The sequence below is a fragment of the Harmonia axyridis genome, chromosome 1, assembly GCF_914767665.1.
Source record: "Harmonia axyridis chromosome 1, icHarAxyr1.1, whole genome shotgun sequence".
Taxonomy (NCBI): Eukaryota; Metazoa; Arthropoda; class Insecta; order Coleoptera; family Coccinellidae; genus Harmonia; species Harmonia axyridis.
In genome coordinates, this window is record NC_059501.1 from 13,871,364 (window position 1) to 13,887,703 (window position 16,340).

Genomic DNA, 16,340 nt, shown 5'->3' on the forward strand with positions numbered 1-16,340 from the left:
TACTCCAATGAAATCTGGTTCCGTCTAGGAGCTACATTATCAACTGCATTCTCGACAATATTCATGAAATGGGTATATACAGTCCATTCAGGAATTATTGAAATCCCGGGTGGCTTTGGAAAATCGGAATTAAGTTGGTACTGGCTCATTCAGTAACATTTCGAATTGCAGATTTCGGGTTGGCATTGGAAATGTCATTGACAGGAGGTTAGATTTCAGTTTGTTGTAAAAGTTATATCAATTTCAAACACACATTGATTAGTTTATTTGAGTATGACTCACAGTACTGTTTGAAAAAAGAAGAAGGCAAGTCATTACAACCTGGATTATTACGATTTCACCTTCAAAGAATCATTGAATGATTTGATTGTTACCAGAAGCCGAGCCAAAAGCAACCAATATACAGGGTGTTTCCTAAACATGTGGCAAAAATTCAGGGGGTTGTTCCTTGGACTATTCTAAGAATATTTTGTCCTTTGATGATTTTTGAAAAACCTATTCGTTTCGAAGATATAGGGGAAACAAAATTTCAGATAATAACATTTCATTATGAAAAATTACATGAAAATTCAACTCAACCTACAAAAACTGTTGAAAATGACCACCTCTAGCCAGCATACAAGCATCCAATCTTCTCCTCATTGACTGCCGAACCCTTTCAAAAACACCAAGATCATTTCTTATTTAGTTACACCCAGCAATGATCCGATTTCGCAAGTCTTCCACATTTTCTACTGGAGTGGTATAAACTAACGATTTTTAGTCAAAAAACTGGCCGTTTTTAGTAATTGGAATGTTGTTAAACAAATTTAAAAATAAATTGTACCTACTTAGTGAACACAGTGCGGTACGCCTTTTTATTTAAACTATTATTAATTTTAAAAATATGAAAAATGTTGTTCGCCCTGTATCTTCGAAACAAAGAGGTTTTTCAAAAATCATCCAAGGACAAAACATGCTTAAAATAGTCCAAGGAACAACCCCCTGAATTTTTGCCCCATGTTTAGGAAACACCCTGTATAGTGAGTGAGTTAAAGCTGTTATGGGCAAAATAATTCATGTAATTTAATAGAAACTAGTATAAAAGCATTTCAATAAAGAACAGAAAACTCGAGTACAAATAGTACCTATATTTTTCATACAAGTTTAATCAATCATTCATGTCATGAACAGTTTCAATAAATAGTGACTTTAGAAAGTAATTTACACATCGGCTGATAAATTGGTTCCAATTTTGAAAGTTATAGTACAACTGTGATGTCAACATTTTTCATATACTAAATGGATTCTTTGAATTTTATTTCTGCCTTATTATGATATGACTCTTCTATTCACTAAACTACACTATTTAAATTTATCAACCAGTTTTTTCTGTTTTCTTCACCAGTTTAGACACCACAGTTAAAATGATCCATAAGAGTTATTTGATAATAATTTTGCAAGCAGGTTGGTATCCAGTGTCCATCAGTAATGCAACAATTTTTGAAGAGCCTTTGGCGAAAAGGAATATGCCTATTTTAATGATCTTCAATGGGATCTTTCATGAGCGACTCTTAAATGAATAGATATCTCTTCATTGGATTTCCTTGAAATGAGATAGCATTTCTCTATATTTTTACGTTATATAATCTGAATTTCAATTTATGAAATCATGACTGTATGCGTCCCTTCATAATAATCGTAATTTCGAAAATTCAGGATCTTTCGGATACAAAAATGATGAAAATAATTTAAACTGGTTATTTCTATGATGAACCATAGCAATTTTTAGTGATATTTTTGTAACCGGAAATATAGCCGCGACTAAACGTTCATGGCCTACTTCGATGTCAATAATTCCTGAATCGACTGTACATTCATATCAGTCGACGTGTAATTCCAGTCTGCACCTATAAGTTCTGTAATAACCTCTGAAATTACTTCATAATTTAAGCTCCTACCGAACATCTTTGCGGATCCACCATGGGCATGAACTTCGCTGAACATCATATCAACTGCAATGATTTCATGGTAACCGATCGTAGTGGAATTTCTAGGTAATTCTCTAGCAGCATAGTGAACTGTAATTATGTGGTCGATTAATTTTGCAGAAATTCTGGTTGCCTCTGTTACTATATGGCCGCAGCCCTGCAGCTTATATGATTTTCATGAGAGTTTTCATATTTATATTATCCTTGAGTATGTCAATTTTCATATCTCCCAGAAGAACCATCCTTAGCTGCAGACTATATCTTTATTTCATTTATTTTCTGAATATTTTAAAAATATTCTTCACTTTACACTTGGAGATCTATAAATTATTTCCACTATTACGACTTCACTTTTTATGTGAATCCTTGCCGAAATTGCCCAAAATCCATATTCTAACACATCCTTTCTCATTACTTCAAATTTAAAGGAATATTGTATATACGAATTAGATTATATTCATTTCTTGCTATTGGGTTGCTATGTGAAACTCAACTTTTGATGATTATTTAGTTTGATGAGAAATTTATCATTCCAGTTATATATTCTTGAAAAAGGAAAAAAATCTAGTTCATTTGTAAAAGAAACATTCATAAGTTACATTACACAAGTTTGTGTTATAACTTCAATTCTAATGGCCATATAAAAAGAAATATCACATAAATGGATTTAAGTCGATATTCAGACCTGTTCTGTCGTATGGATGTGAAACTTGGAACACAACAAAGAGAATGAGGAGTAAACTTCAGGCAGTAGAAATGAAATTTTTGAGAGGAGTGAAGGGGGTTACAAGGATGGACAGAAGGAGAAATGAGGACATAAGAGGTGAATTAGGGTTAAAATCATTGGAAAGGTTTGTGGGTGAGAGGCAGTTGGGATGGTGGGGACACTTACATCGTATGGAGGAGGAGAGACCAATCAAATAAATATGGGAGGAAAAAATCGAGAAAAAGACAAAAAGGGGGAGACCGCAACAAACATGGGAGGATATGGTAGAAGAGGAAATAAAGAAGAGAGGAAAAAGCGTCAGGGAAGCTGAGATGATGACATCAAATAGGACAGAATGGAAGAAATTTATTGAATCAAATTAGAATTATTCTTGAATTATTGTTAAGTTAAAAAATGTAGATAATGAAACCCATACACCGAAAGGTAACAAATGGGATACAGATTATACAGGGTGGCCATTTGAAAACGAAACAGACGAGATTACAGACGAAATAAAGTTTTTCGATAGAAATGCTCGTACAGGTCGATTTCTGTTTCGAGGGGGACAACTTAAGATGTAGGTTACGGACGCATAGTGCTTCAACCCTTGCTGCTACAACCCCCACCCCCAATTTTTGAATAGGGAAGATGGGGTGAGTGATACCTCAATTTAAAGGTATTTTTATACTGATTTCAGCACAGTAATTGTTTTTGAATTTTATGCATTAGTTCTCGAAATCTTCATGCGTTAGTTAGTTAGGAAGGAAGCCACAGTCATGGTTGTTTTGAAGCTCCAAATGTCGATTTTTCACAAAACACTACAAGTGCCATGAAAACACCACTTCATTTTCAAATACTTAGTTTAGAATATTTCGAGAACTAATGCATAAAATGAAAAAACTATTACTGTGCTGAAATCAGTATAAAAATACCTTTCAAATGAGGTATCACTCACCCCATCTTCCCTATTCAAAAATTGGGGGTGGGGGTTGTAGCAGCAAGGGTTGAAGCGCTATGCGTCCGTAACCTACATCTTAAGTTGTCCCCCTCGAAACAGAAATCGACCTGTCCGAGCATTTCTATCGAAAAACTTTATTTCGTCTGTAATCTCGTCTGTTTCGTTTTCAAATGGCCACCCTGTATATATACGAATTAGATCCACCAGAATGCCTGCTATTAAGAGGACATATAATAATGTCAGATCCTAATATATTCATTTCTTGCTATTGGGTTGCTATGTGAAACTCAACTTTTGATGATTATTTAGTTTGATGAGAAATTTATCATTCCAGTTATATATTCTTGAAAAAGGGAAAAAATCTAGTTCATTTGTAAAGGAAACATTCATAAGTTACTTTACAAAAGTTTGTATTATAACTTCAATTCTAATGGTCATTATAAAAAGAAGAATCACATAAATGGAATGAACTGAGGTACCTGTAGAATGTTTTTGTTTAATGTTTATTACACCAGTAATAAAGAAGTAATGAGAACTTTTCTTTTCAATCTATTTTCCAATTTTCTCTTACACTTGAATTTATGACGTCGCGTATTTCACCAAGTTAATTTGCTCAGAAATCGAGTCCTAAAATGTGCCAGTTATATTTTTCTAGGGATTTTGAGATCGCATCACCATAAAATGAATTTGGTACATCCGTTACCTACTCCTATCAGAGGTAGAGTAGTTGCTTTTCCTCAGAAAGCAACAGGGTGACTTTTCATATTGATAGAAATAATCAAACTCATCACAACCAAACTTTTCCGCAGAATTCATTGAAACATGGTGTCGGGACTCATACCGAAGTCGTATCAGAGAGATATTAATTATTTCAATATTCTAGTACCAGACTCATTATTCCTCATTTAATACATTCATTTAAAAATATCACCTTGTATTTCGAATTTATAATTTCAATTTCAATTTATTCATCCATATGAACAAAACAAATTTTACAAATTTCATATCTTATTAATCATTTTCAATTTTTCAATTTGCCAAGAAAGCATAATTCAGCTTCAATGCGCGGTATCATTCAAATATGTTGCATCTAACATTTTTTTTCTATGAATTTTTGAAATTAGGCAAAGAAATTCCTTGGATATTTTTATTGAAAGTCTTATTTAAAAAACTCCAAATCTCTTCTACAGGGTGTCCCGTAAAGACCACGTCAAACCGAGGGAGAATGTAGATCGAAGGATAACCCACCTGCTATGAGTAAATTCCTAAAATAAAAGTCTTACCGTTCTCGAGATATTTTTTTTTTTTAAAATAATGAATTTTTGCCCCTTTCAATAGTTTTGCCCTTACGGTTGGTACAATTTTAGATCTTTCTGGTTAATTTTTTCAGTAAAATATTGCTGAAGAATGATTTTAACGTTTACATTAAAAACATCCTCTGAAAATTTTAAAGGGGGGCTATGAGAAATATTTTTATTGGAAATTTTGGTAGTGGATTGATTTGTTCATGAAGTTTAGCCCATCGTAGTGGAAAAAAATGTACCGAACTACTGCTGCACATGACACCAATAAATTGTCTATTTTATAGTGATTTGAAAGAGGCAAATTTTGGAAAACATCATGCAGATCCAGATTTTTTTAATAAGATCATTTGGAGCGACGAGTCTTCCTATACCAAGGATGGGTACATGAATCTCCACAATTTGCATAGCTGGAATATCATTGATCCACACGAGGTAAGAGAAGATAGATCACAATATCGATTCAAGATCAATTTATGGACTGGAATATTTAATGGTGCAATTTTGGGCCCGATCGAACTGCCGCCATCACTAAACGCAAACAATTATTTGGAATTTTTAACCAACCAGCTGCCCATTTTATTGGAAGATGTGCCATTGGCACTGCGACGTAGTCTGTGATTTCAACATGATGGATGCCCAGCGGCCAGCACATTACGGACTCGAAGTTACCGCACATTTGAATAGAACTTATCCCCACCGGTGGATTGGAAGAGATGGTAAAATTTTGGGGCCTCCTCGTTCACCTGACCTAAATCCAATGGACTTATTTCGCAATTCGGCTTCATCACGTATGGGTGTTGCGTATACTTTGTCTTTTAGGCAGCCCCAATATTAAAAGTCTAGAGGATTTAGGTCTTCATGTACCCATCTTCGGTACAGGAAGACTCGTCGCTCCAAATGATCTTATTAAAAAAATCTGGATCCGCATGATGTTTTCCAAAATTTGCCGGCAAAATTGAATTTCGTTGAGGTGAATAACTATGCGAGTAATATTTTCGCACGTAAACAATTGCCATTGTTCACTAAGTAATGCAACATCAAAGATTTCTTAACAGAATTGACGAACTTGATTTTGTCAGAAACGTACCCATTTGGATAAAAACAGCCATATTTATTTTTTTTAATAACAAATGAATTGTCTGAAACCTCTTTGAAATCACTATCAAATAGACAATTTGTTGGTTTAATGTGCAGCAGTAGCTCAGTGCATTTTTTTTTCACTACGATGGGCTAAACTTCATGAACAAAATAATCCACTACCAATATTTCCAATAAAAATATTTCTCATAGCCCCCCTTTAAAATTTTTAATGATGTTTTTAATGTAAACGTTAAAATCATTCTTCAATTAAAAATTAACCAGAAAGATGTAAAATTGTACCAACCGTGGGGGCAAAACTATTGAAAGGGGCAAAAATTCATTATTAGCGAAAAAAAATATCTCGAAAACGTTAAGACTTTTATTATAGGAATTTTGTCATAGCAGGTGGGTTATCCTTCGATCTACATTCTCCCTCGGTTTGACGTGGTCTTTACGGGACACCCTGTATCTCTAAAACTGTGATAGATTTCTGAGATCTGTGATGAGTATCAAATAAACTGTAAAAATCGCTGAAAAAATTTTTCAATTTAAATTTTTTGAATATATCGAAGCGAAACCAAGATATAATGAAATATTTGCAACAATCTTATTTCAGAAACGACCTATAACTCGGGAACGAATTGAAATATCTATGATCTTATTATTTCCAGAAAATAGGTCGGAGACCTTGAAGATTTTTTTCTCTAAGTTTTCTAGTTCTCGAGATGCTTTCAGTGAGTATCGAATTTTAGGCACTTTGTTCTTTGTGGAATAAAAGCTGATAAGATCCTTTTCGAATATCGAATAACTTAACCCAACTCTAGCGCTTTTGTACCTACAAGAATTATCTAATACCAAATTGAGGAGAAATTGATTATTCGATATTTTTCCATTTTTAATGTCGGAATAAACTGTCCATTGGCTGAGAGCAAGTTCTGAAAATAGTCGATGTCGGATGATGTTTTAACAGCCAACGAAAAGTTTCCAACTCGTTATCGAATGGCATAATATTGACTGTTCAATCGAACTGACTTGCAATGTCAAATGGGGGAAAATTACATCTACGAAATTAGTTCCTAAGGGCATAATTACTACTTGAAGAACTCAAAATGAAAAACTTCAAGGAGGTGAGATAACACTTAAGCATCGAACCTTGTCATTCTGTGACATTCACTCAATGAATTGGAGGAGATAAGATAGGGACGTTACATGTAGTGTAGGAAGAAAATTCCTTTCAAGCGCTTGCGTTGTTCAGAGCGCAAATTGTATTTTCTAAACATGCGGCAGTTTCTGTTCGCGCTTTGAGAAATGGGTGTCGGAAAAAAGTCACATCTAGAAGAGCGCTTGCTGCATCCGAAATGTTTCAAGAACGTCTGAAAATCAAGGAATACCAAGTGAAAATTTAATGTTTTCCAGTAACTGATTAGGTAAGTGATACTTGTGATTCATTTGTATCAAATCTTTTCAGCGTTTTTTCACCAAAAATTTCCTTCGTCTTAATTTCCACCAATCACAAACGTGCAATTTTGAATTAAAAATAACGAGCGTTCATTTAAATTCGTGGTCAAGAATGCTGTGGATTTTCTGTGATTACCTACAAGTAGCGATTAGCTTGTGCCATATTACTAACATTGGTTTGTATACTTCGAATTTGGGAACAAGCTGAGCGCTTCTTGTAATCACAGAAAATCTACTCTGATTTTTCCACAGCACTCTTGACCACGAATTTAAATGAACGCTCCTAGTTTCTAGATGGAAAAACTGTATGATAGCACCTGTCTGAAGTTTTTTCTAGTTTACTCGCGGCAAAAGTTGACAGCTGTTGTCAACAGAATTTACAATACCTTCGACATGGAGTAATAACCATAGATAGAGAGAGTATACGCAATGTTTGCTTGTTCCCAACATGGTTGGATGACGTTGTCGGATTGTTTGATATTTTGAAATCCACAATTTCACTATACATTATAGGTGTATATTATATTGAATCAAATATATTTATTTCATCAAATATTCAAATGCGAATATTTGGAATTCGATATATTCCCTAATTGTGGAATTTATACTAAGCAGAATATTCAATATTTTCTGTATCTACCTGCTGAATTCCAAGGTTTGAAAACTATTGCGCTCCTAGTTTAATCGGTTATTTAAAGTCGTTTGGAGAGCTTGAAGTTTGTTTTCTGAATTTCACACATAGTTACGTATTTATCTCAATATTTCTTGAAACTTTGATTCACTATGGGACATGGGAAGTTTCGTCTTTTTGTAGAAACCCTCGAATTGAGTGAAATATCGTATCACTTGTATGTTTTTATTTTCGCGCCTCTTATGTCAAATTTGATAATACATGTTGGGTCCAAAATGACGTATGCTCCCTCTAACTATGTTTATTAGGTACTCTGAGGCCTTTGATAACAAGTAACTATGGTCTCATGTGATAGTATTGTCATATACGGGCATTTAATTTTGCTTGTGAAAAAAATCGAAAAAACACAACGCAAAGTAATATTTTTTTATCAAAAAGCATTCGTGCATGCAGATGCAAAAACCCTCGTCTTCGACTCGGATTTTTGTTGCCACCAGCCCTCATGTTTCTTGTTAAAATATTACTCAGCAACTTTTTTTTTTAATTTTTTTTTGGAAAAATTAGATGCCCTCATGGAATTACATATTTTCGAAAATAGCTGTATATTATTTCTTCATGATGTCCATCCGGTCCGACAGATCGTAAACTCTTGTTTGAAATTTTCATATAGTAGGATCGCATCTCGTTCTGATAATCTTAAAATTATACAGGGTGTTTCCTAAACATGCGGCAAAAATTCAGGGGGTTGTTCCTTGGACTATTCTAAGAATATTTTGTCCTTTGATGATTTTTGAAAAACCTATTTGTTTCGAAGATATAGGGGAAACAAAATTTCAGATAATAACATTTTATTATGAAAAATTACATGAAAATTCAACTCAACCTACAAAAACTGTTGAAAACGACCACCTCTAGCCAGCATACAAGCATCCAATCTTCTCCTCATTGACTGCCGAACCCTTTCAAAAACACCAGGATCATTTCTTATTAAGTTACACCCAGCAAACGAATTCAAATGAAAACCGTGTTTAATCTGTATTCCTTTACCATCTGCACTTATCAATTTTTAGTCAAAAAACTGGCCGTTTTTAGTAATTGGAATGTTGTTAAACAAATTTTAAAATAAATTGTACCTACTTATTGAACACAGTGCGGTACGCATTTTTATTTAAACTATTATTAATTTTAAAAATATGAAAAATGTTGTTCGCCCTGTATCTTCGAAACAAAGAGGTTTTTCAAAAATCATCCAAGGACAAAACATGCTTAAAATAGTCCAAGGAACAACCCCCTGAATTTTTGCCGCATGTTTAGGAAACACCCTGTATATTTGATCAGAATTTCCAGATTATGTATTTAGATATGAAATTATAATTACAAGGGTCATTTTAAATTTCATGTTAACTTTTTCTAGAAATAAAGAAATAGAAAATTAGAATTATCGTGAATCGTTCCCTCAAAACTATTGCAAATTAAAGCAGAATAAATTACTCAATAATATTGTTCACATTTGAAGGTTTTACGGGGTTTCTTGTTTATAAGTAGAGATAAAACAATAAGGTTTCTGACATAGTACTTCTTTTGGATGGAAAAAAAAATCACAAACAGATTTGCTCTAGTTGTTATAATTTCTATGCTACATAGGCTGATTTTTCAAATTTTGCCATTTTCAGGCATCGGCTATCGCAGAGTTATTGAAATACACAAGTGGAAAACATCTGAATCGATATTCTCTATATCTTTATTCTGATGTTATAATACAATATCATAATACGATTCATATAAAATAAAGATTTATTCATATTCTACATCACATTCGAAAAAATATAGGGAGTGTTTGTTTCAATAGAAAGCGAAATATTTTTCAGTACATTTCGATCAAAACATTTCTTTTGAGAGGGAAAAATGATCACACCAATGGATTCTACTGAAAAAAGTGACTATAGGATGTTTTTGTTTCATATTGATAGCACCAATAATAAAGAAGTTATATGAGAACTTTTCATTTCACACAATTTTCCAATTTTCTCTTATACCTGGAAAACAGTCGGATTTATGAGATTGTGGTTTTCACCGGATTAATTCTCTCAGAAATCGAGCCCGAAAATGTGCCATTCATTTTTTTCTAGCTCAAAAGGATTCGGAGATCCCCTCACTAGACAACGTATTCGGTACACACACCTGATACACAATATCGCTCCTAAAATTAAAAATGGTATTGAATGAACTACCTTGGGCGTTAACAATTATATTATTTGGATATAATGCTGCAGGGATCTGTCCCGGGACGAGGGCTCTAAAATGAGTTGGTGAAATATTTCATTTACGTCAAGGACTCATCTCAATGAGGGTTATATGAACTTCGCAACAAAATATATGAACGAATACGCCAACTTGTTGATTACGACGTGGGAGTTATTTTGCATATTCAGGGTCGAGCCATATTTCATTTACACTGCTCAACAATTGATAGGGATCACTTACTTGTTCTAAATTTATTTATGAAATATTCCCTCCAAGATTATAAATTTAGTCAGATATCAGAGTATTTTGAGTTGATAATATAGTTCACTTGAGAAAAGAATGAAAAAATGGAAAGTTGGAGAGAAAAAAGGACTTTATTAGGAACACTCAAAATTCTGTGTTTGAATAACATAAAAAAATCTTATGATGAAACCACAAGAAGGCTGAAGTTTCGGTTAAGCTGGTACCTAGTTGGTCCCCCACGAGCTCGTCTCAAGCATTCTACCCTACGATTTATAAAATTTTGGGGCAAATTCGTCCAAATATCCCGTAAAGCGTTAGAAAGGTCCTCCAGGTTATTGATCGGTTGTTCTAAGGTTGACAATTGTCTAGACACCTCAGACCAGACATGTTCGATGCAATTCATGTCTGGAGAGAGAGCTGGCCAGTCCATCCTATCAATAGCATGAGTTTCTAGCGCTTCATTAACCAGACGACTACGGTGTGGACGGGCATTATCGTCAATTAAAATGAAATTCTCGCCCACGACAGCCGCAAACGGAAAAATTATGGGTTCAGTAATCATATCGTGATATCTCTGGCTGGTAATGGTGGTGTTCTGCAGAATAACCAACTCTGTGCGTTGGTTCAAACAAATGCCTCCCCATACACATATAGAACCTCCGCCAAAAGCTGTTGTGGGTACCATAAACTGTTCTGCATACCTTCGACCTCTTTCCCTCCAAGCAAGAATACGTCCATTGGTGTTGACCAAACGAAATCTAGACTCATCCGTAAATAAACATTGGCTCCAATCTTCAAGTGTCCAATTGCGGTGCTCCTCAGCCCATTGCCGTCGATGAACCCGGTGTTCCCTATTCAAACGGGGATGTTGTACCCTCCTACGTGCTCTCAAACCACGAACATGTAGTCGTCGTCTTACAGTATGGTTCGAAATTAGAACTCCTGTTGCAACTCTCAGTGATCTATCGAGCCGCGACGCCGGGTAAGTGGGATTTCTCCTAGCATTGAGGATCAAAAGACGATCTTGGGCAGCTGTTGTACTGCGCTGCCGACCTCCCCCATGAACATAAGCTACTGAGTCGTTTTGGATGAACCTATTCCAAGCCCGACTCACGACACTTTGCGAAACATTCAACCGCCGGGACACTTCTCGCTGGGACAAACCTTCCTGTATCCACCGTATGATTTGGTCCAGTTGCACAGGAGCCAAACGTCTTCTCGGCATGACTGATAAGCTGATATTGTTCTCATTTCTTCAATTATTGTCACCTTATGTGTTTGAACGAGAAAAAAACAAATTTAATAACAAATGCCACATTGCTTTTCACTCCAACTGTAACAGCCTACAGATAATAATCAATTTTGTGAACAAGAGCCGATGAAGTGAGGAAGACTTTGATATAATCAACTCAAAACATCTTACTTTTTCCTTAGAGAACATATAATGTACAGATATTCACGAGATAACTTGAAAAAAATACAAATGAAGAGAAGTTCATAAGGGGTTGTCCATTAATCACGTGATCTTTTTTTAGCATTTTTTAACCCCCCACCCCCATTGGTGATACGTAGTGAGGTTTAAGACCACCCCCCTCCTCCTTCTCAACATCACGTGTATTTTTAGTACCTACAACGAATCTTAAAATTTTCTGAATATTATCTTAATTTAAATACAGGTATAAACTATAATCTTATTTTATTCTGAAATTAAGGACCATAATAAAAATGTCTACACCAGGTTGCAAGTTTTTTTTGATTGCCATAACAATAATAATAAACGAAGAGTGTACTCATAGGAAAAACATGTATTGTACTAGTACATGAATATATTTAATGTAGTCAAGGTCACTACACGCCGCGCCGTGCCGCTTAATATTTGTTTAAAAATCGCGCGTTTGACGAAAAAATAAATACACGTGATATCTTACTACATCCCCCCCTCCCCCTTGTGATATTTTCGTGATTTTTATCAAACCCCTCCCCCCCCTTTCAAGCCTCACGTGATTAATGGACAACCCCTAAGTGATCCCTAGCAATTGTTGATCAGTGTAGTTACAATCATCTTTCTCTCTCTCTACTATAGTGGCGATAATAGCGTGAAATTTGAACAACTGACCACTTTTTCTATCATTATGTTATATTGATTATTTTGGTTAATAAGTTTGCAGCTCGGTTGGCAGTCCGTATAGAGCAGCCATACTCGACGTGCGGCCCGAGCCACGGCATAATCAAATGTTAAAATTTTCACAGTATTATCACAAATAAGGTTACGAAATTACGCAAAAATAACGGTATCAATATTTACTAATTTACCTTTGTTTTCTCCCTTATTGTATACACACTTACTATTATTACACTATTACCATAGTAAAAGCAATGGATTCTTCATATGATACTTTCTATGATACTACTTATACCTAATCTTCTTAGCGAGAATGCTTTATCTCACGGTTTTTGCTCTTTTAGTTTTCGTTTCTATGTATTCTTGGGTGCGTCTTTTTTAGCTGATCATATAGTTAAATTGTCATATTATTATGTAATTTTTTTTTGGCCAGTACCAGGATTTTTAAAACCTCTTATTAGCATTGTAACGTGAATTATGCTAATTAAGGTCTTTAGAAATCATGGTACTTATCAAAATAGAAAATTGCGATGAAAAATTAGTCCAATGTCCTCAAAATCGTCAATAGTATCCCCTGTTTTCGTTTTCGGGAGCGTTTCCCTAACACCCTGTATATTTTTATTTTCCCAATTCCCTACTTATATTCCAAATGCGAAAAAACGTAATCTGCCTGTCTGTTACGCTTTGACGCATAAACCACTCAATCGATTTTGATAAAATTTGTTGCACAGACAGGAACTAGTAGAACTTTGGAAAGGACATAGTGTTTAAGCCCTTTTTAAGTTATTATAATGTTTAGTTTTGGCAACGTCGCGGATTCTGGGAAAGTCGAGACGTATGTTTTGTTAGATTAAGAAGTAAGATGTATCGGTATCGGCGGTCGGAAAGAAAAGTTAAAGGTTGTTAGTATAAAGTTTTCGGTGTTTAATATAACGGTTTTGGTTTAATTAACGGACATTTTAAATATATTAGGATTACAGTTCATTAGAAGGTCAGTTTGCATTGTATAAGTCCCATTTTGTTCCATTTCAATCCTTTACCCTGTTCCTTTACTTCCTTATACAGTGCGGTGCTGTGTGAGAGCAGAGAGCAGTTTATATTGGTAAGATTATTATAACATCATTATTTTTATTGGTTCAAATATAGGGAAAATGCAACACATAGAGTACTTTGTAACCGACTTAAAAAAGGGTTTGATTATGCGCGATAAACGAAAATTGCGAGGGCTAAAGCTAGTTTTACAAGTAGGTGAATTACTACGGTCCTCAAGATTGAACAGTAGCAATTATGCGGCCCAAGGTAAAAAAAAAGTTGAGTATGACTGGTATACAGGGTGGGCTTCGGTCAATAGTACCCTGGACTTTTGCGGAAAACGTAAGGTACGATTTTTTGGTGAATTGTGTTCTTGTTTTCTTTTGGTAAGAACCACAGCTCTACCGATCTAAAATATTTTCGGCACGGAAGTATTGCCTCATTGATATCAAAAAGTAGGTACTAACAACTTCAATATTTCGAATAGAACGCCCTGTATAATATTACTTTTTTTGAATTCGCAAGAGCCTCTTGATTTTTAATGAATAAACTTCCTTTTCTTTATTATAATTCACAAGGTCCATGATATTTTAATGGCATCCAAAACAAATCGGTCTATTGCCATCGGGATGTTAATTTGCTTTAGATCAGAAAACCTTACGATATAGTTATAGGAACATTTAATATTGTCTGAAAGAAATTCTATTTTTTTTTCAATACAATATATGATATGCAGATCATTGCTCCTGAAGAAACGCATCTTTCATCATTTTATTATCTCGTTGAAGCCTGTAATTTGAAAGACCCTGAATGATTGGGGATGTTTTTTTTTACAGGTGAATGATACACGGAATATTTCCTTACCCGAAACTTCAGCTTTCTAGGTTTACAAGTATCGAAGAGATAAATGTCCAAGTTATGATTTGCAAAAAAAAAAAAAAAAAAATTACTCGAAAACTGTGTGAGAGTATTAAGAGAACAATCGCTAAAAATAATGTAAAATGCTCAATTAGTGCTGAAACATACCATCCAATTTGAGGCGCAAAAATAAAAAATTATGTGAACTGGAATGGATTGATATGGAAACTTAGTGGAAGTGCAAAACCCACTTTTAGCTAATCTGTGGATTGGAGGTCAGTTATTACGACCGATTCTACTCAAAAAGATCTCTTCGTAACATTATTGCTAGTATGGAGGATAATTATTTGATTACATGATATTTTTTTCAATTCAAAATTTCAACATTACGACAAAAATCGAAGACCTAAATAAAAAGTTAAATCGAACTTATTAGCAGACAGCATCTGTAAATATTGAATCTATGTCGGTATCGGAATCACAGTTGAGCGGTCCCAAAACAACCAATAACATAAAAAACACACACTGTTAGTGCCAATCAGGGAGTAAACAGTAGAGGGATACTTCAGATGAAAAGGGACCGCTGATATTGTAACAAAACTTTTCAAATCCCACTGAGCAGATTGAATTATTGGTCGATAAGGACTCAATCTCGACAAAAGTTCAAAAGCACTGAAACCATTCAAACTCTAGAGGGCTTCAAGATTATTAAAATTAAAAAGAAAGGATATTTTTGGGACGCAATAATGATAACAACATCGTTCAAGCAGGCAGAGCCGTCGCTAGGGGGGGAGGCATGGTAGGCGGTTGCTTAGGGCGACAAAAATCAAAGGCGACATTTCAAGCTTGATCACATGTGTAGAAATTAAAATTACCGAATGATATTTAATTCGCTCAGCAACAATGGAAAAGAATACCGACAAATTAAATCAACATCGAAAACCATCAAAGGTGCCGTATTATGCATTATACTCATAAATATCTAGATGTCGCGTAAACCCATCATACTGCTGTTTACGAGCTATAGACGCTGAAAAAACACATGCACTCATCAAGCTTATTGACGTTCGCTTTGCTAAACGTTGCCGAATTTTATTCCCACCTGGAGCGGCTTCTGGATTATTTTTCTTTTAAATTCTCCGATCAGAATGTTTATTCCTCAGAATGAAATGCAAAATATACGAGAAAAGATTCCATTTCCAACTCATTCTTCTTTAGAAATATAAGAAGATTTTTTTTATTTCATATGGAATGAATCAAAAGATAAAATGTTGAAAAACTATAAGGCTGAAGTGTAAGTTTAATTCCAACTTAGTAATATAACTGCTACACTCTGTAGAGTGTAGCAGAGTGTTACAAATTCTATGAAAAAAACAGGCTTTAATTTCGACACACGCTATTTGTTGAATACCTAGAGATTTTTATGCGCATACAGTTCACACATTAACGTCCAAATAGGACAAGTATTTCCTGATGAAACTGAATCTTCTGCCAAATCTTTAGTGGTGTATTGATTTATTGAGGAAGTGTATTATGACAGATCGATGGATGACATAATAGTATATTCTAAAACAAGTTGCAGAATGAGCTCCTATTCCAACACGAATGCGAAATTGGAAAACGAGCGACGAAGGAGCGAGTTTTGGAACGATTGAGTGTTGGAATTGCCTTCTGCAACGAGTATTAGACGATATTTCCTCTATTTCAGTCAAGTTTTGTAGAATATTGCCGAAA

The 16,340-nt window shown here is 34.7% G+C and overlaps 1 protein-coding gene across 1 annotated transcript in view; it reads left to right on the forward strand.

The window, feature by feature from the left end:
* Positions 1–7,256: 7,256 nt before the first annotated feature.
* The window catches only part of LOC123670562 (G-protein coupled receptor dmsr-1-like), a 59,320-nt gene continuing 50,236 nt past the window's right edge, over positions 7,257–16,340 (forward strand). The window contains exon 1 of the mRNA XM_045604055.1: positions 7,257–7,445. The gene's annotated coding sequence lies outside the window, so the exon portion shown is untranslated. The remainder of the gene's footprint in view (positions 7,446–16,340) is intronic.